The sequence below is a fragment of the Pagrus pagrus genome, assembly GCF_965226575.1.
Source record: "Pagrus pagrus genome assembly, chromosome: 19".
Taxonomy (NCBI): Eukaryota; Metazoa; Chordata; class Actinopteri; order Spariformes; family Sparidae; genus Pagrus; species Pagrus pagrus.
In genome coordinates, this window is record NC_140203.1 from 5,980,661 (window position 1) to 6,007,090 (window position 26,430).

General features: G+C 40.1%; 1 protein-coding gene across 1 annotated transcript in view; it reads right to left on the reverse strand.

Annotated features, from left to right (window-relative positions):
* The window catches only part of LOC311275418 (aquaporin-3-like), a 69,468-nt gene that overhangs the window by 37,347 nt on the left and 5,691 nt on the right, over window positions 1–26,430 (reverse strand). Inside the window, exon 3 of the mRNA XM_084383966.1 lies at window positions 17,157–17,258. The gene's annotated coding sequence lies outside the window, so the exon portion shown is untranslated. The remainder of the gene's footprint in view (window positions 1–17,156; window positions 17,259–26,430) is intronic.

The following is a 26,430-nucleotide window of genomic DNA, read 5'->3' on the forward strand; positions in this document are numbered from 1 at the left end:
CTGACTGGCATTACCCATACTTTCTCTAACAGATATTCATTTTCCGCTGCTTATCTGTGTTGTGATGGCAGCAAGCTAAGCAGAGAAGCCCAGCGTCCATTTCTCCAGCCACGTCCACCACCTCTTCCGAGGAGATACCTGGGTGTTCCTGGCCCAGACGGCATATATATTCCCTTCAGTATTATGGAGGGATTACATGTGGGTCTGCCCTGAGGTCGCCTTCCTGTTGGACTTGTCTTGAAATACTCCACGAGGAGGCGTCCAGGAAGCATTTTGATCAGATGCCAAAACAACCTGAAGTAAGTCCTTTCAACACTAAATAGCTGTAGTTCTACTCCAGACTCCTTCTGCATATCGACATGCAAAGAGTCAAATATTATGGCCATTTTCAGCTCTTTACTCTGGGACTACTGGTTGAGTAGAACAGGAGCTGTGGCGTGCTGGAAGGAGGAAGTTTCAGGAGGAGGAGGCTGGAGTCAGCTGCGTCAGAGCCAAAGTAGCACATTTTAAATCAGCCAGGCCAATAAAAGCTATGGGCCCACTGTATACAGTATGTACATACATGTAAATATATGGAAAATTGACTTTTACTTGTACCAATGATGATAATTAATGGCAATCAAGTAATATTTGGATGGGGGATATTACTTAAATGACCCTGAGGTATTTTTTACAACACTGCATATGTCCATGACAACATTTTAATTCCCAAGTGTATAAAATGAATGTGGTTCTCAGCTCGGTTTATAATGAAGCAGGTAAAAGCTGAAGATATGGTAGACTGCCCCCACCTACCACGATGATCACTCGTTCTGCACCAGGAGCACTGGCGACAGTTTTTTTTTTTTACATTACCCTTATCTTATTTTTAGTCCTATAGATGCTGGATACACCCAAATGTGATTACAGAAATGGAAATTACTCTCCACCAGTAGAACTTAAACACAATAAGTAAACACAATCATGTGACGGTCAGTCCTGCTTACTTGTTGACAATTAAAAGTAAACCATGCTGCTCTTCTACGAGGAGTGGCTGCTGTGAAATCACTTTATTAGCCATCAAACTGAGTCTTCACTCAGCTGCATCCAGGACACCCCGTTGAACGTGAGGGAAAATATTCAACCACTGGTCAGCGGAGTAGAGAGAGGAAAGGGACTGACAAATGTGCCAGATCTAAATTGCAGTTTAATTTAGCATTCAGCTCAACGTATGCTTTTACTTGGACAGCCTGCGCATTTGAATGTGCAGGTTCTATGATTTATTTCACCCAGGTGATTTATTTGTACGTTACCACTTTCCGGCAATTATATCTTCTACTTCTCATTGTGAATTCCTCCTCACTTTATTGACCTTTGGCCACTTTCATTGCAAAGTAAGAGCACCTGGGGAGACAAACTGTAAGTAGGTCAGTAAGAAAGGTATAAATTGTTCCAAACCGTTTGTGCATGTTTTCGTTTTTTTTTATATTCCTCGGCAATTAATCAGTGAGCCTCATTAAAGAGTCATTTGAATGAATCACAGGTCAACCAATTTAATCAAGGTGAAGTATTTCGACTCTGAGCAAATTTACAGCATTAAAATTCATCCTACTGGATCTCTAAGTATCCTCAGCTGCATATATGGTACTCAGATTTCCTCCGCCCCCCCACCTCCATCAGTCAGTGATGGACAATTAGTCAATAAGAAATCCTACCACACCGATAATACGAACGGCAGAATATTGTTTTCAATTTCAAGGGGTTCATTTCACAACATAATGCAAGTCATTACTCTTATCCCCTGTCTAGATTATCCTTGCGCGCACAGTTCAGTCTTAGTTCGAATGCCAAAGTCAATTTAGTGGTTGTGTTATCAGGAAATCGGGATGTAAAGTGTCTAACTCGATCACGTCAAGTTTCAGTTTTCGGATTATTTGAAATGTCTCCCTGGACGCCTCCCTGATTAAATCAAGAACCTTCACAATGACTTCTAAACAGCCCAAGTTATCCACCAGTGTCTACATTAAACCCATTATTGTGCCTGTGATATATCCTTCTCCACCACCACTAACCTTTTCCTTGCCCTCTTCATTTTTTTCCCTTCCTTGCTTTTCATTCCTGCTCTGTCTCTTCTGTCTCTCTCTACAGGCAATTTTCCGCGTTCACTTTTCCTCTCCTCCTCATGACTCAAGTCACGAGTCATTAGAGAAGCCTGACCTTCTGGGAAAGGTCTTGGGTAAGCAGTGATAAAGTAGGGTTGGCCCATTGAAGAAAGCTATGCTGTAGCACTATAATAGGTGCAGCTATAGTCCAGGGAGCGGAGTAATGGTCCTTAACCTCAGCGTGCCATTAGCCTGAAATAAAGACTGGAGGGAGGACAAAAAGTAGTCTCCCTCTCCTCTACCCTGTCTGACATCGAGGCGGTGATGATGTGAGCATTAAATGCACGTTGCATGGTGCCTTTGTATTGACATTTCTTTTAATAGTCACTGAGGAGCTATTAGTCATCGGTACCTTGAAGGACACATGCAACGCTGTCATGTGAACATACAGAACTTAAGTTGCCATATTGAATATTTTGCTCTGTGAGGAAATTATGTCTCAAAGAAATACAAAAACAGAAAGGAACATTTGTGATTTTCCTCTAATTAAAATTAATGTTTTATGTTTATTTTTGGTGCCGCTCTTCCGTCGACAAAATGGATGCAGAGGGCTCGAGGTATCCTGACTTTAACCGTTAGTGTGGCTCAAGCTTAAAAACCACTTGATCCTACATTTCACATAATGCAACTCAATGTGTGCTTAATTTTCTGCCCGGTAACTGCCCATGTCAAACTCCATGTTCCCAGAGCATAACATAAGCTTTTACATTGAGTCTTTCACACTGACAAAAAAAAGCTCCAGAAATGTTTTGTTGACTACAAAACTTCACCCGACTTGCCATTTGCATGACTGTATTTAAATTTTTGGTTGAATTAATGCTTGAAACACAATCCAAGGGTACACTTACAACATCTGTTATTTTTTCCGACATCAGAAATCTCCCTGCAGGTCCACAGAAGGCATTATGCAACTTTTTTTTTACTGATTACAACTCACAAAGAGTAAACTAATCTATATGTGTAAAAACAGTGGAATGCATCTTTAAATATGAATTTAACATTATGTCTGTATGAGATTTCTTACTCACATGAAAGTCATCGATGCACGAAGCAGCATTGCGAATGTGTGCCCTTCACACATATCACATACAACCCTGAAATAAAAGAGTGTTTTATTGTTCGAACAGCTCAGTAATGATTCATATTGATTTCGGCATTAAAGTTTTATACGATTGTCCACACCTGGCCTAAATCTCATGGGCACGGTATTTACAGCAGCGGTTTAGTCTGGAAACCAGTAGTCTGGATGAATCAGTGAGCTGTGGGGGAGTGGATTAGATGATTTTATGACAAATCTCTCAACTCCCGAACCTTAGGAACAACTATTGAATCTAGCCTGTGTAGACTTAAGGTGTCGCACAACTCTGCATATCCTTCTATTTATTTAAAAAAGAGATTTTCCAATGACAGCCCACACATCAGATAATGTGTGTCCTCCTCTACATGCTAAACTTGACTACCATACACTCTTTAACCTAGCTTTTCTGACTGGTGCAGCTGCTCACTTTTCTTCCTGCTATTGTTCTATGATCATTGTGCAAAAGTAGGCTACAGTCATGATGAATCACACCAGAAGAAACTCGGTGATAATCCATCTTCCCCATGTACCCAAAAGCTGCAAGCACAGTACAGGTGCTTATGAAGAAGATTATCTGCAGTTAGCATAAACTGCAATTAGCATATGTTTTGCTATAATATTTTCGGGGGCAGAGTGAAAAAAAATTGCAGGTGTACAGTGTGAACAAAAAAAAAAAAAAAGGGTTGCTGGTAGATATTTGAGCATTCAGGAAACCGATTCAAAAGATGGATTTTGTTTCAAGTTGCCGGGAGATAATTCATCTTGGTGTCAAATGCCTCCCATCTAGCCAAGGTCAAAAGTGAGGTTGTAAATAAACAACAGGTAAACCACACGTGTGCTACAAGCCCCACGTTAAGTGCACAATTTATCACATGACTTTGTTATTCAGCAGTAGGTGGCAATGCATTAGTGGGCAATGAACAGGACAGTAAAAACTTCTGACTCACCGTTTGGCACAGCATACACATCATGATGGACAACACACAATGATCTCGTGATGTTAGACCACTGGCGGTCAGCAGAATCAAGACGTTCAGCTGGTGTCAATTTGCTCTTTAATGAAAATATACCATTTACGAGCAACATTCACTTCAGATTTATTACATTACATGCGATAAATACTGTCTAAATATGTATGTTATGAATACTGATTAACAAATGAAACACAGTTGAACACAAAAAAACAGGAAAGAAAAAGACAAAGACAGGAAGTGCAAAGCAAAACATGGTACACAAGGAGAGTCTTTCAAAATAAAACACAGAATAACTAGACTTAAACCTGGGACCATGACAACTCGCAAAAAAAATCTTCCTTAGCTGTGCAAAAAGTGTTTTTTCTCCATTATTTTCAACTCTGCAGTACAAAAAAAGTAGAATGAATACAAGTTACCCTAGAATCCTGCTCTTACAAACAAAATTAACATGCACGGAAAACACACCAAACCTTCCCAATTTGCAGCTTATCCATTCTCATTTTATCTGTTGGAAAATATTCCGATTTTGAATCCCTGCATGTGCTTCACTAATCAGTTATTTATCCTGATCTGTTAATTATTCCTAGGTAGAGGTGTGATTCATGTTTCAAGAAATCTACTGTGGGAAGGCCTACAAAGATGGGAAGATAAACGCTGATAGCTGCACTTCAGTTCAGTCAGTTCTTCAAATGAATCACACCCCAAAATCCCTTTCTAAACAACTGTCAAAGCACAGGCAGTCTGTTTAGCATATTACGGCTAATCAATTAACTGCTGTGCTGATTAATTGAAGTCTAAGTTAAACCTAGCAGACCAGAAGTGGATGTTAGAGGCACAGCTCCCATGATACTATTGATTACATGGGGGTCAGCTTGCATAATGTGTCACTGTACCGCTCGCAGTGGGAGAAAGCGCCTCCTGTTGCTGGCCCGCATGCTGTTATTCTGAGGTGGATTATTGAATAGCTGTCTATCACTACAGTGCTGGAGTAGACAGATATCCAGCACAGAGCGCTGGCACGGGGAGGGAGCAGATGGTGCCATTTTTTATTAATGACTAACATCAACATTATGCTGCGTACACATCAAAACAAGATGCACATATCGCACCGGTGGGTGGACGCATGCGGGGCAGCGGCTAAGCATAAAGTACACATACATCACCTAACTTGTGTGTATTATATAGAATTTTAAACACAAGTATCATGTTAGTGCCACCATTTAAATATTCACACTTTCTTGTAAAAAGCAGTGATTCTGCAGTAAGGTTGCAGACATCAGCACAAATATACTGTAGGGCTGCTAAACATGTTCCATGTGAGTGTGTCAGCATGTTATATCAAATTTGAAAGGAACAAGGATGCATTTTTGAGTCCGATGAGTCTCTCAATTTCTGATTTTCCGTCTACTGCTACAAAAGCAATATGCAGTCTGGTCAAACCACATTCTCTTCCAGCACTTGGCAAATCCCATCACATATTTAGGGAATTGCACTTCATTGGCTTGTAGTTGAGACGACTGTCTATTAATAAACATGGTCACTGGGGCTTGGCTGCGAGCGGGTTTGTCACTGATAGGATCGGTAAATAGAAAAATCCCCAGAGACGCACGCAAAAGCTTTGACTGAGAAGTAACATACTGCTATGCTGCTCTACGAGATAATAAGAAGTCAAAGTGTAATCACAATGGTCGCAGATTATAGTTTATTTTGAATTGTGTGACGGGAGAGATTGAATAATTTCGTTTGCCTCCTTTGTCGTCCCACTGAAGTGCTTATGAATTTCATGGCAGATTATTGTCTGTGTCATTATACAGTTTATAACTGATATGTTCTTTGCTTTTGAGTGAAGGAATATATTCATTTTTGTGGCAATGACATATCTACTGTAAATCAGTACTAATATGTCTCGTATATCATCATAATTGTAAACGGAAATGTTGTATTTACATTTGTTTGAGTTCCAATTATATTAGTTGTTTTCTTCAGATATGAAATGATAAAATCAGTAAGGAAATAGGCTCTGTAATGCATACCAGACCCACAACACAACTGACTGATGATTTAATTTCTTGTGACAAACAGGCCTACAGCAAACTAATGTTGGCAATGTTTTTATTCCTTCAAGATCGAGAGACTTGCAGTCCAAATGTATGAAATCCCAACTGACAAACTCCCAGTCACAGTAACTCCTTCCAAAAACTTAGGAACGTTTGCAATACATTTTGACAAAGTTGTCTCAGAAAGACGTGCACACGGGCATGGCTTTTGGATTCTCCATTTAAATGCACAAAAACTCAAGCTCAAGTCTCAGAGGTGAAGTTACACAGCAAACACCAGCACGAAGCTTCCATTTACATGACGCATACACGGCTTTGTTCAATGACGTGAAAAGAAATCTATATCTATAAATCTGTAATCCGATCAGTGATGTCAAGGCAACTCAAGATGTACAGTATCAGATGATAAATATTTTACCAGATGAACATCTACAAAATTTAAAAGGTACTATCTTCTGAAATGCATCAGCTTATGAAAAATACAAGACTTCAACTTAAGGTTATGGTAATGAAGGTATTCAGCCGTGCTCTGCCAACAAGGTCTACAACCTCAGTGATGACCTCCTATCTGATGCAGAATGACTCACACTACAGTACAGTAGACACATTTTTATGCCAAACATTTTTTAATTGAAAGCGGTGTTAGCTTATGTAACAGTGAGCACATCGATAAACCATTTCTGACTTTTTTGAACATAAAAAAGAAAAATGGTAGCTAGAAAAACAAATACAAACTCTACACAACAAACTGTACACTTAATGGACCGAAATAAACAGATGCAAATACAGAAACCCCCCAAAACCAAAATACAGAAACATTTAGACACACCACACTGGCTCATTAGTAGTGAAAGGTGCACATACAAATATAAGAACTTAACAAACCAGCCTTTAGTCAGACAGCACCTGCAAGTCTAGAAACCCAAAGTACAGCTGAGGCTGATGGGACTGTCATTAGTTTTGGAGGTACTCTGTTTTTCACCTGATGGCCCTCGGATGGATGATAAGTTAAGGGATGCCAAAGTGCTCGATTTTGTCACATTCAATGGAAATCCATCAAACTGTTCAGTGTGGACCATTATGATGAACCAACCTCTTGGATAGCATAGGAGGAATGTCAGGGGATCGCCACAGTCGATAGGCTTCATCCTCTGGCGATCATGAATATGAAGAAAATATCACCACGATACGGATTATAAAGTTGGTGGACCAACCAACAATCAACCAATAGCGGCATCATGCTAACTTGGATAAAAAGGCCTGGTTTGAACCCATTGACTCCTCTCAATATCATGTAAAGCTGTGTTTGGGGGGTTGTTTACATCAAGGTCTGTAGTTTGAATGATTGCTCTGGTAAACAGGTGTTATTTACTGAAGTGAGGGCCTTTTCTGGCATTGTCAACAACTGTCACCCTGAAGACCACGCAAGTGTAAAGCATCGACTCTTAAAAACATGTAAACTAACTCTTGTTAGCCTGCTGTCCTTGGATGCTGGAAAAACCTTGAACCTCTAAATGCATCTCTTCCCCCACGCTGATATGTAAATAAGCTGTGACAAGAAAATCATTAATCATTTTTATGTAAAATAAAAACAGGCTGATAAGAGAGAGTGTGGCCTTGACCCGGCTTTCTACAACACAGCACGTCAGTAACTAAGAACATGCGAGTTCTTAATGAAAATTACTGATCAAAGACTGGTGGTAGGTTAATTAGAGCGCACATCAAAGACGCTGGATTGTCAGGAGGAAAAGCTTCACGTTACAGCACGGTTGACACACGGTGGTTCTCCAAGCATATCACATAGATCAACCTTATCGCTGCTGCTTTTTCTCATTTAACCCCCGCGATATGCACACAAGACATCCTGCGGAGCGAAAGGTTTTCATAAAGGCATCAATGTTTATCACAGTGGAAAACCAATGCATCACACTGCGCTCGCTCTCTGTTGCCCCGATTCGATGGATTCCAAGAATGTCACCGGCAGCTTTGCATTGACGTCGCTGGCAGAAGTAGTGAACGGCGCCGTTTTTCTAAACACAGATACTGTAGGTGCTTTCTGCATCAGTGATCAATCTAATGAAAACAAGGTACTTCTTCTTCCCACATGGTTGCCACGAGACTTTATGTAAACTGCATTAAAACAGCAGCAAAAATGTAATTAGTGTTAGGCATCAGTAAGCATCGGCTCAGCAGTAATTCATTCCTTTTTTTCCCCCCTCCTAACAATTCAGAATAGAGAAGGATGAAATTTCCCATGGATCCAGGAAATACATATAGAGGATTACACAGGAAAACGCACAGCGACTTGCACTGTAGCATTACATGAGGCTTAGGTTTCAGTACAATATGTATATATATTCCTCCCCTGGTGTTTTGAACAACGGCATAAAAGAAATAATATATGCACCCCCTTATGTTACGATCATTTATTATATTGTTGCCTCTCTGTGCTTATGAACTATTTTTTTTATTAATGTATATGATATTCAGTCGGCAGTCATCAATATAAAAAGCCTGAATTAATCTTCCTGTCTTTCACACTGACTGATTGCCTTGTCTTCTATGCACTAAGTGAATTAATTACGCAGTCTCATGTCAGCTTAAGCACCTGAGGAGAAGAGGAATTAAGAAAACTGATAAAGATGCGTTGTATAGTCCATTAGAGACAAATCAGTTCCCATGATTTAAATTCTATGATTAATATGCATGCTGATGAACGCTGGAATATTAAAGAATATGAGATTCAATTTTAGGACCTCTGGTGTGCACCGCATGAATATCAACTAATGACGATCAAACGTTTAGTTGGCAGGACCAAGCTGGTGTAGGTTTTTTTTTTTGGCATATGCGTACATGCATCCCTGCACTCTTTGAAATTCATGACGGTGTTAAGGCCCCTGGATTTAATTAAACCAATTCAGGCGAGGTGGCAAACTGGATTGGTTAATGCAGCGCTGTGGAACAAGGAGAGGCAAACTGGGAGGTCATAGCAGCAGGAGAACCTGTGCTGCAGAAACACTGATAAAAGCACAGTTGATGGAGTTGTGGCACAATGAGGAGATGAGAGGAAACGGCTCTGAATGTTGCCATGGAAGGGAAACGGCTAGGCAGGAAACTTTGCATATGAAAGCAAAAGCCGTAATTCTTTTGAGATATATACACAGAACAGTAAGGATCAGTCTGCCTATGTCAGTGTCTCTTTGTGAGGCGGAGATGCTCAAATGAAAGGTTCGTCCTTGAACCTTCGCAGTGTTTGCACTTAAGTGCCTCATTGTGTGATGTATTACCACCAATTGCCAGCGAATCTGAAGTGTCCATTAGGACGGCGAGTGTGATTTTCAGAACACACAGGGACACTTGGATAATGTGGTCATCTTGTCACTCACACAGTTTATTTATGAGGTACAAATAAACTGGACCACACAAACGGCCTTAAATTTCATTATTTACTAAGCTCAGCCCCCTTCTGTGCCTGTCAAGCTGTCCTTCCTTTTAACAGCTTGACCCAAGATGTTGTGGTGGGGACAGGTCTCTGTGGGCACAACGGTCTCTGATTTCACGTTGTTTTGCCAGCCTGAGTCCCATTTTGTCAATTTCCTTGTCCTGCGACCAGACATTAGCCAGGAGCAGCCTTAAACCAAGCTGGATTAGCATGGCTCTTATTCCGACTCTGCTCCTCCCTGGGTCGGTCCAGCCGGTCAGGTTAGACGGTCAAAAGATGCAACAAAGCTGAAAGAAATGATGGTGAAAAAAACAAAAATGTAGCATAATTCGGAGGAGCTACCGGCCTCTGCATCTTGAAGCGCCATCTGCCATTGGGTGTCTATTTCTGCCATGTTCTCTTCCCTTCCACTACTTGTGTGTTACTGTTTTCACAATCCCCAATCAACTAACACTAACCAGTAAGCTAACGGTACCAACATAAAAAGCTTGCAGCTCTTTTGCAAGTATGGAGCCTTTTTAATACCAGAGCTTGTCCTTGGTTTTGCCCCACCCAGGACAATTGTGATTGGTTTTAAGAAAATACAAAACAAGCCAGACAGTTTTTCCCCCTGCACCAGAATTATCATTGGTGCAGCCAGACCTTTATGGCTGACACAGCGCTATGGAGATAGATTGGCAAGCCGGTGACCGCAGTATGAACGTTTGAACATTTCTAATCGTGACACTACTGGATATTTTTAAAGAGACCAAGGATTTTTTGATGAAACCTCTGGACATATCAAGTTGATCAACATGATGTTTTCCTGACCCTAACAAAGTGGTTTTTATGCCTTAACCATACCATAAGCACAGCATTATCACGACATAAAATAATCACAGGAATTACATTTGAAGAAACGTAGAGTTGTCACATGAAGACATGTTTTAACAGGGAATTTCTCAGATTACATGCAGCTTCCTCTGGAGCCACAAAAGGCTTTGTACTACTTTTTAGAGCTCCACTTTAAGCAGCTCTGTTACTCCTATAAGCATTAAACTAGTTTGCCAGGTATGCTGACAATTGTAGTTTTTGTATTTCATTAAAACAGTTCCTTACACTTAAGCTCTTGATTTTTGGTTTGGGAAAAGCTCGAAGAAAAAAAAGACACCACCTCTGCAAATGAGTCTATTACATCAACCCCATGTGCACCACTTCTAAATCCAAAGCCTGACAGGCCCGCTGTGCCTGGTTATGGTTGCTAGGCTGATTGGGCATTCACTGCAGGGTTTGGCAAATGGTCAGTTACAATCACTTAACAATTCAGCTGTGGGTGTGTTTCAAACTGAACTAAGTGACTATCTCAGCAGCAACACCAGTAAAAGAAGGCTGAGACGATGGAAAATCTCCAGCTATATCTGCTTTTTTTTTTTTTTAATGTTCCTGTCAGTTTTTAAGCTTATCTCAGACAAAAGAGATAAGTAGCCCTTTTACAGTTAAATCTTCAGAAATCTAAGTGCTGCCCAGAAGCCGGCAGAAGTGCACAGTAAAAACAATGTCAGGTAATAATCCGTTAATGGTGAGCGCCTCCGCCGCATGAAAATCTGTGGCGTCGCCCATCAGCAGCCAATCATGCCATGACTGTGTTTTCTGCCTTTTGTCGTAGGCAGTCTTAGGCACTACAAGTACTATGGCAGTGAACTAGTTTATATCAGCCATTGCACAGTAGTACGCTGAGGCAATTTACCGTAATTGCTAGTGACATGATCCGACACAAAGTATAGCTCCCAACCATCTCAACAGATGTTTCACTCCAGCACTGCATTCTTCACTTCCCAATGAAAGCTGCCAAGTTTGTCTGATGACAGAAGGTGATTGCAGGGAGTACAGCGGGTGCTTGGAGAGGGAACAGATCGTTCACCAAGGACTTTTTTTTTTTAGGTCAGGATTAAGTCTTTAAAACGTGTAACCGTCCCCCATCGGCGTGCAGCTTTTGATACACATAAATGTTGCATGATATTGTCGGCAAAATACAGATCATTCCCCTGCCCAAAAGGTTGCAACTGATCCACAGGAATGCAGAATAAGAGTTGCCATTTGTGAAGCAATCCCTCTCCCTTTCTAGGAACACATAAACTTGAAGATTGCCAGTGGCTGCTGAAACCTTTGGCAGTCCTGGGCTGCTACAACAGAGCAGAGCAGATGTCCACCTGAAGCTCCACTCTGCTGGCCTGACGGGTGACATAGTCGACCCAGCAGCTTGTCTTTTTCTGGAAATGTAACACGGCCAGTCATGCCGCAGTTACCAACCACAGGTGGGGCATAGCTCAGGGGCTGAGAGGCTGACCATACCAGCACATTTTTTGTTGTTGTGTTGTGCTAGTCAAGCATCAGTGTGCAGTTGTAAATGAGGCAGTCTTGTTTATTATGACTGGAATGGTTAAGGGCTGGCTCTTCCCAGCTTCATGTCCATATATCCTTGATGGAGGTCATCTTTATCTCGTAGGACAACATACATATATGGATGAAGCTTGTGTTGTTGCAGGCGAAATGGACGGCGTTGATTACAAGGCAGCAAAAATGCGCACCCATTGACAATCTCTTTAAAATCATGTGGGACGGCGCTGCCTCTTGTCCATCTGTAATTAATTAATAACCGTCAGGAAGGTGAGTGTGAGGCAGTGCGAGAGGGGCCCAGATGCAGATAGGGACGGTTAAATGATTTAATGGCCAGTAGAAGATGCAAATGAGCTTACAGGCAGTTACAGGCAGGTGCAGGTGGCTCAAAGCAAAGAAACATGGCCACAAAGAAACAATGATGTGACAATGGAATGGAAAAAAGGGGGCTGGTATATGTGCTGCAGGGCTGATGAGGAAATGAGGTGCAGGTGGGGAGATGGGCAGGAAAGCTCAGGTGAGGAGATGAGATGATTGCAGAGCTTATATGACTGGCAAGATCTGGAATAAAATACATGTCGGAGGGCATCCGGTGCACAGGTGCATAATGACAGTGACTGTGTGAGCCTACATGTACACAGATCTTTCACTATTATTCCAAATATGACATTATTCCGGGTCATGTAGACAGCGTGCTCCTTTGAGATATTCTGAATAACATTTTCCGATTGAGACGTGAGGGATAAGCCGATATTATTCAGGTTTTCAGAGCAATTTTTACAGCACATTCAGGATATGTGTCTTAATTTGGGGTTTTTACTGCATTTTGTGACATGACGACAGTCAGCTCTGAGTGTTTCCTAGCCAACAGTTTGCAAGGCTGTGCTAGGGATACAGATACAGAGATACAGGCTTGCAGAAAAGAAAAGCCTGCATTTCTGGTCAGAAGGAGAAACACAGGTTTTTTTTAATCACTATGAAAGACTTGAATATCAATACGCTTTTGGATATGCAGAAATACCTTTTTTAAGCTGCTGTCATAGTTTGAGTTTGTGTTTTATTTTGAAATTCTGCCCTCATGTGTCATGTTGTGCTTTTCATTTCGTCCCTTTGTGTGATTTCCCGCCTTCTTTCTGTGTTCACCTGTGCCCTATTAGTTAATCAGCCCTTGTGTATATAGTCTGTGTGCTCCCTGCTGTCTGGCAGTTTGTCTGTTTCGTTCCGCTGAGCCCGTTCCCCTGTCTCCTCTACCATGGCTTGTTTCTGCCTTATGGTTTTTGGATTTTCGGCTTGTTATTAAAAGCTTGCTATTTGTTCTTAACCCTCAGGAGGCTTCCTGAGTGTCTCGCATTTGGGTCCTCGCTATTTTGCCACACATCACAATGAACGAATGACAGAGGAAGTAAGATTGAGCACTAATGAAAAATGTGCTGGTGCATGGCTCATATAAAGACACATCCAGTATATAAAGAACGTCAGATGCACAAAAGAAGACAACAAATTACATGGAGTTAAACTGAATGCAGTTAAAAAAAAAAAAAAAAAAAAAGTAAAATGCTGTTTACAGGAATAAGAGTTAAGGGTTAAAGGTGCACTACGCAACTTTTCACAGGCCTGTAAATAGAAACAGAGGTCTTGATATAAAGAATAGCAGTTACAGTTTTAAATGTACTTTAAAGCTATGTTTACATTTAAGCATTTGGATATTCGAGCAAACAGGCCTGTATGTTGAGTTAGTGTGGGGTAAGAACAAAAGATAAATAAATAAAGCCCTGTGTAACTAAAAAAAAGTTACATGAGGCTGCGTTAGAATCGCGCTTATATACTAATCATACTAATTGTGATCTCAGATGGAGAATGTCTTGTGTTTCAGCTGCATAGTATGTGGTTTCTGTGCATGTGAGAAATTCCTGGATGTATACTACATTAAGAGGAAAAGAAGAATTAATTCACTGTCAGCTTGCTGCAAATAATCAGCCGCCCCAGAATGCATTGCGCCACTTCTGACCGTTTCATGTCAGACTGCAGGGCAGACGGTTCAAGCACCACGCTGGAGTTTTATTTACAATTTTCGTATGCATTTCATTCATTTTCATCTGCAGAGGAGACATATTGCTTGCGTATACTTAAGTGTGAATGGTATGCCGGTGATAACATACTGACACTGAGCTTGGCACAGTTTAGTGAGTCCATAGCTTCTTCTTTAATTGCTGTTAAGCTGTGCAATGGCGGTGAAGATAAATGCATTTTCTAAAACAGCACTCCTGTGCACAGGGGTATCTGAACCTTGACGCCAACATCAACTCAAAGAGGTACAAAGGGGTAAGATGTATCAAACAACTTATTAGGAATATTGTTTTTTGGGGGGAGGGATAAGTACGAAAACATGAAACTTTGTGCATGTAAATGTAGTCAATGGACAGGTTTGGAGAATGTGGCTGGAGGGAAGGACAGAAAAGCAGTGCTAAATTAGGAGTTACATCAGTACTCGTCTCTTCCTCTTAAAGGCTCTGATCTCCCTGTTGTGCTGCACTGAAAGCTTGGAAGTGGAGCAGAAACATGTCATCTTAAATTGCCATAATAATCAAAGAAATACTGCCTCCTGGTATGTGTGAGGTTGGAAAATGTTAATAATATGCAGCAACCCAAATTTGGCTACATTCTACGACAAATATGCAAACATTGGGACACGATATGTCTTTTTAATTTGATTCCTGGCAGTGTTATACAGTACGTGTCGTCACCGCTCTTTCCATCATTATCAATGCACAGAGAAAAATGCTTTTTCCCTGTAACAAATGCTTGATTCGTGTCAAACAGCTACAGTATCAAATTCAACTGAAGCAAAAACAGTCAAAACTCTTGCTGTAACAAACAAAGTGTTTCATCACAGCCGGGGACGCTTCAGGCGCCGAGAAAATGATGCACAGAGCTGTTGTATCCACTAACCTCGTGTTAAGATGCGTCTTCCACCAGAGGCCTGAAGTAAAATATGGATTTGTGTGTAGCTGTGAGCATGTTATCACCAACATGTCACTTACTCGTATGCTGGTGTAATGTGTGTACTGTTCACGGTCAATATGTCTTAGCTGTCAACGGCTGTTACTGTTTATACTGAAGAGCACAGAGTGAGTAAACAGCTAATTTAGTTAATCTGCTGTAGATATCAACATGCTGTCAATGTGACAGCTAATCAAAGAGCTCATGTTAATTATTGACTGTATCTTATATTAAGTATGTGCTCAACATGATGTTTCAACCAATTACTGTGCTTGTTCGATGTGTAGCCTCACTCAACAACCTTTTTGATTAAGTAATTTATTTAAGACTCAACAACAGCCTGTTTACTTTTTTATACCTTTACAATACATTACAATAATAGGTCTACAGTTGTGTATATACATGTGAGATGTATTGATTTTTGGACATGGTCTCAAAGGCAATGGAAGGTATTCTCTGCAACCCTCACTTGTTGTTTCATTAAATTATTCCATTACAGCGCACAGTCGCAGCCTTTCCTATAGAAGGTGAGAAGCGGCGTAGAGCGCGCGATCGTCGTCCTCAAGATTAACTTCTGTTGCCAGGATAGCACAAAGGGCTGCCTACATGCCATGAAGGTGTGCAATATTGTGGAGGCATGCCGCATTCTGCAAAACAACGCCATCAGTCATGGGATGCCTGGATGACTAATGCTCACGGGCCTGATCTGACTCAACCAGTTTGGCACTCCAAAGATTAAACAGGGAAAATGGGACTTTTTTTTCTGTACATCTGTCGCAGTCATTTCCTTTATTTTTTATTAGCTGCTTTGCTTTTCATATATTCATATATTTTGGTATTTGAATAGAAATGGAAAAAAAGGAAAATTCAGTCATTATCAACTCACCGTCATGCCAGTGTAAATTCAGGTAAAGTTTCGTAGTCCACAAAACTTTTCTGGAGTTAGCTAAAAGCGTTAGCTAGCACCTTTTTGAAGTGGGTGAATAGCTCGACCATACATCGAGGGTGTAAATAATTTATTTTCAAATCAGTTTGGGATCTCAGGGCTCCTGGAGACTTAGGTTATAGGTTCAACTTGCAGTCGAGCTCGTGCATCCACTTTAAACGGTGTGTACGCTTTTAGCTTAGCAGCTACAGTGAAGATTTCTGCTCTCTAAAGGGTGTAAGTAACGTCTTTTCTAACAATTTAGGATCTCTGGACTTCCCAATACTTGGATTACGCTGGACTGGCTGTATGGAACCATTTTATGTTTTAAAATCCCAAGCTACTTCAGTTGTTAAAGATCATGCTGCAATGCAAAGCTCAAGAAATTTTGCGGACTATGAAACTTCACCCAACTTTCTGTTGGCATGAGGATGAGTTGATATTGCCTGAATTTTAATCTTTGTGTGAACTATTCCTTTAAGTTTCAAACTTGTTTCTTAAAATATTGCCTTTATATTAATAGAGAGGAATGTTTTTGCTTCAAAAATGCATAAACATGCATTTATTTTGGATTGGAGATTTACAGAGAATCACATTTCATAGACTAGATCTGGCCCTCAGCGTGCCTCATCTGGTGGCAGCATGGCTTTCCAGTGTCACATATCAGCCAAGAGTGAGCACCAAGTCAATTTTTCCACTGCAGCTGCTGCCCAACAAAGACTGATGAGAGTTAGATATGCAGAGGCAATCGGCGGTGGTCTCATTGCCGACTGATTCTTATCCTTCCTCCAAAGCCTTGGCTCTCAGCGTCGCTCAGCTTACTTTTCCTACTGGTAACAGCTGTTTAATCGTGAGTCTTGGATTCAACTGCTTTTCTATGGCCACCTGCTCTGCATTTCTACTGAACAGTGAAAAAGGTCACATATTTTATCTGCTGCAGGTGATAAAAATATCTATGTGGGAAAAGTCGCACAGGATACAGATAAAGATGTGCCACACTTTAGTGATTTCATTACATTTTCTCATTTCTTCCTGCACATACAGATAATTCTTAATGTAAATAGTTGATTCCCATATTTGACCTTTTTCTGCGAGAGTGCAGTGGAGGTTTTAAAGATGAGGAATATATAGGTAGTTGCTATAACACCTGATTAGCATCTGACCTGAGCGCTGACAGTATCTCACATGGTAGAGCAGGTGGTCCACCGTTCACAGGAGCGGTTGGTTGCTTTCCCGGCTCCTCCTCGCAGCATGTCCAAGTATGTCTGATGGGACAAGGTCATATTTACTGTAACCATACAGTATGGATAAAGCTCTGCCTCGTCGCACGCCAACTCCTTCTGCAGTGTGAGGGTGTTGCAGCAAACTGCCAAATGTTTGTGATTCATGTTGTGCAGCATTTGTAAAATGTCTGTGTAATTCATTCATTTAGGAAGAAAACAGTATTGTTAAAAGTTTTTAAACAGCCTATTGATTGGTAAAATGTGTGCCACTTCAGTCAAGTAAACATCTTACCTGCAGAAGAGCCAGTGCTGCTACTGTATAAAGAGTCCCAGAGGAGCAGATTAGCAATTGTGGATGAACATTTTAAGGCACAGTGTGTTCTTATTTGCTCTTTTTCCTGGTTGGACTTTTGGTAACTGAGGTGACAAGTTATTATAAAGCAGAATAAATGTAAATAAAATAATAAATTAAGTTCAATTTCAGTCCTCTTGATTGTTTAATGTACTATCTTATGTCACTCTAACCTAGTTAGCAGTGTAACTAAGTTCAGCCTGACACCGCTGACACTGGCAGATGAAGTAATCCTTTGACCCTGCTTTCATTTGTGTTGGGTAGAGGAACGATAGACAGGCCGGCACACCTCCACATTATATGGCCAATTTAGCACCATGCAATTGCTTGCGTTCACTTGTCCATCCAACCATGCCCATCTCATCCAGGCCCAGGTCACAATGGCAACAGGCTAAGCAAGGCAGTCCAGATGTCCCTCTCGCCGGCAACGTTTTCCAGCTCGTAATGGGGGATCCCAGCACACCTCCAAACCAAATGACATATTCAATCTCACTAGTTTCTTCTGGGTGCACCCTCGGGTCTCCTACTAGCTGGACATCCCTGGAAAACCTCCAAATGGAGGCGCCCAGGAGGCATCCTGACCAGATGCTCAAACCATCTCAAGGAGCAGCGGCTCTGTTCCAAGATCCCTCCCTTGTTACACTTCTTAATATATTTAATAAATCAAGATATCTTGCATGTGCATTAAGAGAACATAACGATATGACCGTATGACAGTTGTGTGAAGTGCCATATCGCCAATGAACTAGCAAAAGAAACTACCTGCAGCATTTACCTGCTGAAAGAGAGCACCTGTGAGCCACTAAACCTATACAACTATATGAATTTAAAGCAACATTGTGTTGAAAAACCCCATTTGTCAGACGTAATGTAAGTGCTAACTACAGATAAAACTCATTGCATCATAACAATGTTGTGTTGAAAACTTGTATCTTGAAGTTGTGATATGCTTTTTCAGGTGTGTTAGTATGGACTGTGTTCATCATCAGATCATTACTGAGCTGAAAGCTGGCGAAATTTTTTGTTTTGTTTTCAATATTGTGTTAGTCCCAAGTTTTCAGTTAGGTGTTGTTGTTTTATTACTGAAAGCGTTTGGGGGGTTAATTAAGTGTACAAGACATGCAAATGTTGAAAAACGATTAATTGTATTTGCTTTTGAATTAATAATAGTCCTAATTTAGTTTAGTGTTTTGTATTTATATGCTGCATACACCCGTTTAGCCTCAAGTCGTATAGTTTAATCAGTGTAGAAACAGATTTGTGTACATGGAGCAGTTCATCAAGTTTTATTGATAAAGTACAAACACACCCTCCAGTGTACAGGAAAACTTGTTTGGAATAAGTATTCATCAGTGGAGCTAAAGTCAGTTGTATGTGAATTCTTACTGCCGCACCACAGCGATCACGATTTAATTAACTGGCTATCTCATAAATGATTTTAGAGTTCAAATAACCACATCTGACTGGATTGGCCCACTTCTATTTTATATGTTGTTTATTGGCTGCTCAACATATTACTCATTCGTGACTCACTCACATGTTAATCCATTTGTTTCTCATTTTCAAGTTGTATTTACATTTCATTTGGGTTGATATCTCTCCCCCTCTGTGTCAAACTCACTTTTTAATCATTTCAACTGTTTACGCTCCTGGAAAAGCCAGAAAAACATTTCAAACTGAAAAAGTTTTATTTGTTAGAAAATGAGAAAAAGCCGCTGCTAACAATGCACTATTCGGTTACTTGCTCATTGTTTATTTTTAACTGCTCATTAGTGCTGTTATTAAATGTGTCAGTTTGTTGTTTAAGGGTCGTCGCTGTCTTCCAATTTACCATTATTAGATGGAGCAGCCTTTCATTAAGAGATGACAGCAAAGAAAAGTCCTTTAATACTTTTTCCTCTACCTACAACTTTAAGGAGACATATTATGCTCATTTTCAGGTTCATAATTTTATTTTGGGTTACTACTAGAGTAGGGTTACATGCTTTATTGCTCAAATAACACATCAGTTTTCTCATACAGTCTGGGGCTGCAGCTCTGTATTCCCCCTCTGTCTGTTTTAGCTCCTGTCTCTTTAAGACCCCCACTCCTGAATACCCAGTCTGCTCTGATTGGTCAGCTCACACACGCCTGACCCAGCACTGCCAACAATAGCAGATTTCTTACGAAATAGCCGCTAGGTATAAATTATGCAAATGTGTAACACGGTGACGTAGCGTGATGTCACAAAGACACAGAATTAGAGGCAGGACTACTGACGAGGCGTTTCAGGAACAGTGTTTTCTGTGGGAGAGAGGAGCTTCTGCTGGTGCAACAGATCTTTTACATGCACAAAAGCATATACGTATAAAGCAAGGAAAACATAATATATCTCATTTGATAATGAAGAAGCTCCATCACAGAAGGTTTTTACCAGCATTTGAATTTCCCCTCAGATCATTAAAAAGCTCAGTAAATATTAAGTCATTCAAAAACTCAAGTATCTGATTCAATATATCAAATACAAATACAGGTTACTCTTGTCTTTCTTTTATTCAAATACATTTTAAAACATTTCCTATGACACCTACTCGTGCCTGGACTATATTGAAGCGGAGAACACCTCGATGTTGTTAAACCAAGATATACTTGTTTTCTCTCTCTTCATCGTCCTGTACAGTGAATCCTCCAAAGCATATGGAGCAAGCCCCATTTTTTAAGGTGGAATGCCAGTCGATGTGAGCAGATCCATCAGTGTTTGTCTCCCACTGAGATACTGAGATGATGGATGGATCTAATGAATTGATTTAAGCCCCGGCTCCCCTTACTGACTGACTGAATAACTGAGTGAATGCTCGAGCAAATAAGTTCAGCTGGTGGGGAAAGCATTTATACTGTGCACTTCCTCCACAGTCGAGTTCATCCATCACCTCGGCTGATTGTTAGGTTAGGGCTCTCTCAAGGTTATCGCGCATGCTTTATTATTTCTTAATAAGAAGGGATTTGACACCAATATCACAAGATCACTTTGTTCATGTTTACTTCAATATCATAGAAAATTTTTCACTGAGCTCTTGTTACATTGACTGATTACTGTTTGAAGCAGTACATAAAGTATGTGTTGTTTTACGGAGGAAGATAACTTTTTATTTAAAGTTATGATGGTGTTATTAAGGGGTGGGCAGATAAATAGCCAACATAGTATCACAGCGATTTGTCACATTGTCACTGAATTATAATCTACAGGATTCGTACACATGGACATTAATTCTATGCTGTTTTTTTTAATCTTCCATGTCTGCACCACATTTCTTGAAAAGGGATTTATAATCACATGAGACATTCAGCGGTGGATTTATCATTATGGAGTTCAACAAAAGTCTACAAGTCTACAAATAGACAAGGCAGTTCAAGGCTGGATCTCAAAGTTGCTGAAAGGAATAAAATCACACCAGAGCCCTCATTAGCACATCGGTATGGGCTAAAAAGTAAGTCTGTAACATGCTGCTTTCCAGGGATATTTAGTTTGTTGTATACGACATATTTCGTTGTTGTATATGACACTGTAGCTCATTTATTGACAGAGTAAATGTAATAATTTCACAGAAATCCTCTTAGGAATGTGCTAATATTTTTTTTTTTACTGCTAAAAGTGATATTTTGCTTTTATGCATTACTGTATAACCACCTTCAACTCTATTGAGGGTTGGGGGTGGATGGGTAAGAGGTTTCATTGAAAAAAAATAGCTCGGAGCAGCTCATCTTAAAGAAAAACACAAAAAAAATGAATGTGAACCAGTTCATTTGAATCAGTGTGAAGTGAAACCATGCACAACACTGGTCAGGGTGGATGATAGGTGCTGTCACACCAGAATGTAGGGTCAATGTTTAGATTTAGGTACTTATGGTTGAGGTTAGGAGAAGAGATGTTTTTTAGTTTGTGAAACAGTCACAAAATGTCTGTTTAATATCAATTAAATATAATTCTCACAACACAATTTTTAAGTTTTTTAAACCTTGATGCTGTCCCACCCCCAGACAGATCAACACCCATTCACACCTGGACCCATGGATGAAGGTAGGAACTTTGGGCACAGCCCAAAACAGTGTTACCCTAAAAAGGCTGTCTGGTTTAATTGGCATGAGTTATGCTCATGTGTTTGGATCATATCAGACATATCACTACTAAACTTGCCTTGAACAAGTTCCTAGAGGTGAAATTGAACAAAGACGTATACTTCTCGTCAGCCAAAGTCTGTCCAAATATAATGGCTATAGTAATGTTAACCATCTTGAGATGATATGGACACGAGTCATAAACATGGGAATCTTTCCCATATCGCATTAGCATTAGCAACAGATAGCACAGCAGTGCACGGGGAAGTGGCCATTCCAGTCGGGTACATTGATTTGTTTTTGTAGATTGCCTAATGGCACATAGTTTGTAAATGTTTTGACAACTGTCGACAACTTGCACAGTATGCAGTCGTTAAAAATTCTGCCATTTGCCAAGAGTTACATAAATAATACAGCAAGGGATCCCATCCACTATCATATTTAAGAAGTGGTGACAGTGTTTAAAAGTAAATCATTAATTAAACTGTTAAATTATACACCGCTTTATTTTGTAGTTCGGTTTTTAATATGATTTGTTTATTAATATATGTGCATTTCTTTGGCAAGGAGAGGAGAGTGAGACTTAATTATGAATATTTTTTTATTTGAAGTCATTTATTTCTCTGCTATGTTTCTGTTCAAGGACCCAAGCTGTGGATTTGTTATTTAAAATTTGCTGTGAACTGTCACTCATCTGCCTTTAATGGCTATATATTAAAGGCAGAATGTCACGGTGAAATCAGGAACAATGTGTCACCTGCATCATTCAGCCGCTAATTTGTGGGTCCGTCGCTCCAGACTTTGATGAAGCTTTCATATGATGAGACGGCCTTTTGTTTTGAATGTTTCCAGTCTGCTGAGAAAATGTGGCATCATTGTCTCTGTGTAACCAGCTGTGCTAAAAAAAAAAAAAAAAAGACTCTTGAGTGATCCACAAGGCTCCATGAATTAAACATACAGGTGCTCAGCTGGAAGTATGTGGATCAAAAACCAAGCATGGCTATGTTGAAAAATGTATGCTGATTGCATTAGCTGGAGAGAGAAAAAATAGCGATATTCCAGGGAAAATAACTCCGAGAATCATCAAAGCAGCTTATGTCACGCTCAGAAGACAGGAGACGTCTTAATTTTATTCAGTTTACATCTTAATTCCCCTTATTCTATTTTTTTGAGCAAGGGCACACAGAAGACCCCTGTGTAGCTCATTATCATTGCAGAGGAGACAAGTGAATAATTTTGACTCGGTGTCATCTGTTCAGGGAGCCATGCCTTCTCGCGGCCACTGGGGGTCAGATAGCCCATTAGCACTGAACTAAAAAAATTACCTAAGGACCCCCGTGTGATTGAACCCCATATCTGTACTGTGTGTTGCATTCTGCTCTGCGTTCTGTGTGGACCATATCTCTGCACTGAATAGAAAAAAGATGAGCATCTTGGATTTGGTCCCAAAATGCTATCAAAGCCCTCATCAGTAATTTCCATTTCTTATCGAGGAAGGGAGAGAATTTTCTGCAGTCTGTAGCAGGATGTGCTATTTTTCCTTTACTTAACGGTGTCTAGTGCCTCATACAAATCGAAATGTTTAATTACAGGAGACCTGTTATGCTCATTTTCAGGTTCATAATTTTATCTTGGGTTACTACTCGAATATGTTTACATGTTTTAGTGCTCAAAAAACACATCAGTTTTCTCGTACTGTCCAGTGCAGCTCTGTCTGATACATCGTTTTAGCCCGTCTTTTTAAGGATCCTCCTCTCGAATACCTCCTGTTGATTGGTCAGTTTGCACACACACGCCTGACCCAACACTGCTAACAACAATAGCTAGTCTGCTAAATTATTTCTTACATGCCAAACTAGCAGTTAGGCATTCAATTATGCAAATGTGTGACATGGTGATGTAGTGTGATGTCACAAAGTCACGGAAATAAAGGCAGGACTACTGACGAGGCGTTTCTGGAGCAGTGTTTTCTGTGAAAGAGGGAACTTCTGTTGGCTTTTGACCTTTTAAACTCTCGAGATGCACCTATATAAAACACTTAAGTACAATAGGTCGCCTTTAATAATGAAAATCTTCCATCACACGAGCATTGGAATTTCCCTCAGATTTTTAATAACCTAAAAACTAAAACTACCACAAGGAGACACAGAAGTACCACAAAGAGACACAAACACATATAGAGCAGCAAGATTACTACAAAGGGACACAAAACAAATGAAAACAGACACTAAACAACTATAAAGGAACACAAAATGATCACAAATGAAAACACAAAACAACTACAAAGGGACACAAAACATTCACAAAGAGAGACAAAATGACTACAAAGAGATAAAAACAAAGTACTGCAAAGAGACGAAGGAAAATAAAAACAGACTCAAAACAACTACAAAGGGATACAAAACCATCACAAAGAGAAAAAAAAGTACAGAAGTCACGCTTTATATTAAGATACTTGTAATAAGGCCGGTAATCAGGCGGTTATAAGACCTTATAAGATGATTATTAACATCTATAAGTCTATGTAAGTGTCAAAATAGCATAAGAAACTATTTTATTGTTAGATTTTCAAACATTTCTAAGTATTTGTTTACAGTTTATCGACAGGAATTGTTCATAATAGCATTACAAACACATTTGCGTAAAACTAACTCCCCTATTATGTCATTGTTAAAGCTTTTCTGTTGCTTTATTAAAATTGTTGCCTATTTCATTATGCATTTATTAGCTGTTGACTATATTTTTGCTTCCGGTTCTAAAGCGAGACCTTGTTAATTCTTTTGGCTGACACTACCATTAGATCATATCTCGACATGTGTTAAGGAACAAATGTCTTCACATGTTTCTCTCCGGTAATGACATCCTACGAGGAGAGAGGCATTGTGTTAACCCCTGGAGCTTTTGGCAAGATTGGCCTCTCTTTTGTTTTACACTATTGTTCTACCCGTGTATGTTTCCACTCTGTGCTTTGCCCTTGTTTGAAGAGAGAAAGGCTGACTGATTGGGGGGGACAGATGACTATTCAAGTTTGGGCTGGAGCCAATCCCTCCTCCGGTTTTCTGACTCAAGGTCGACGGTGGAAGGAGGATAAAGGGTGTCATTCCTTCTCCCAGAGGTGCAAATCACAGCGGCAGACAAGCAAAACACCTGAGCTGTCGAGCACTGATTTAAGACCTTGCAATGTACTTGCCTTACTTTTTCCCAACTTTTTATTCAGGAGCAATTGTAACATACTGTTGATATATATGCCTTTTTGTACTCTTTATGGATACCACATCGTTTTCATGTTAACATGCTGTATATGACAAGATGATCTCATGCTGTGTAGGAGGGATACGCATACATCATCCACGATTGAGTCAACAGTACAAGTCTTGCTCTTTGCAAACTACAGTAACAATGACCTTTTTCATCATAAGTATTGATTGCAGCATTTACAGTTCAACTTGAAGAGGCTGATACATATTTATTTGATTAAAAGGGAATAAATGAGGATTTGTGCGAGCTTATCTCTTCTTATGGCGCAGGGAACTAAATCCCCCAAACATCTAATTCCAGCAACAAAAAAAGAGTAAATTCCCTCACACTTTTCATCTCTGGATTGAGGAATTTACTCGTTTTCACCGAAATAAAAGACTGTTTGAAAGAGCAGGAAAATGCCTTTTAATAGAAGAAAGTTTTTCATGCGTATTCTCACCGTCACCATTCCTTAAATATTACATTGCACGTTTCACAACACAGACAAAATCTCAGCTGCCTCACATAATAATCCCCTCATCTCCTCGCACAATTTGTTGTGTTTTGTTTTGCAATGAGAGGAAATTGAGAGTTGCATGGTTTAGAAGGAGAAAACAGATAATTGGTCTCAGAGGATGTGATACATGATCTGAACTTATTCTGAGATATCTTTATGCTGGTTTAAGATGTACACTGCCAGTGGCGCAGTTGGCAGTCAGCCTAGTTTGATATTTCTCTTTTTTCTCCACGCACACAGTTTACTTTCATAACACTGTGACTAACAAACTCACAACTACAAAAAATATGTCAGGATTAAATTACATTATAAAACGTAGAATATTTAGTGGATATATACTTCATATTTCTTTTTGTTCCTCATAGAAATGAAGCAAAACGAGGGAGAATATTTTCCTCTGCTGTCTGTCCTCTGTAGTAACGCTCTCTTTCATTAGTATGGCTTATTTAAGTACAGTGAAGTACAGGAATGCAGACTATTTTAAGTTCTGCGTATTTAATTGCCACAAGCAAGGAAACACATGTAAAGTATGAAAATGTCTTTAAGGCAGTTTGTAGCTTTCAGATATTGCATCCTTCACCTGCATTATTAACTACACATGAATGAAATATAATAAGAACAGGCTTTGATGTGGCACATGATGCATGTGCTCATTCCTATTCTGGATTTTGCCTTTTTTGCTTTTTCTTTCTTCCTCTGCTCCCTGTGAACGCAGCACACACCCGACAGAAGAAAATCTGGATCAGAATCCTAGCTGTTTTGCACGCCCGCTGATTGGCAGTCTCTGTAACCCCTGGGGCAATATTGCACCAATCACCAAAGACAGTTTTTATTCACCTTTGCATGAATGTCAGAGGCTTCGGGGCAAGATTACTGGAGATGCTTTTGGGGAATCCAGTTCGTCAATTCTGACATTTGATTTCCATAAAACACAAGGAGCGGTATATCGGTGCAGATTCTAGTGTGAGTTACATTAGAGATGTTTTTCTCTGGCCACGGTGGTGTGATCTTTC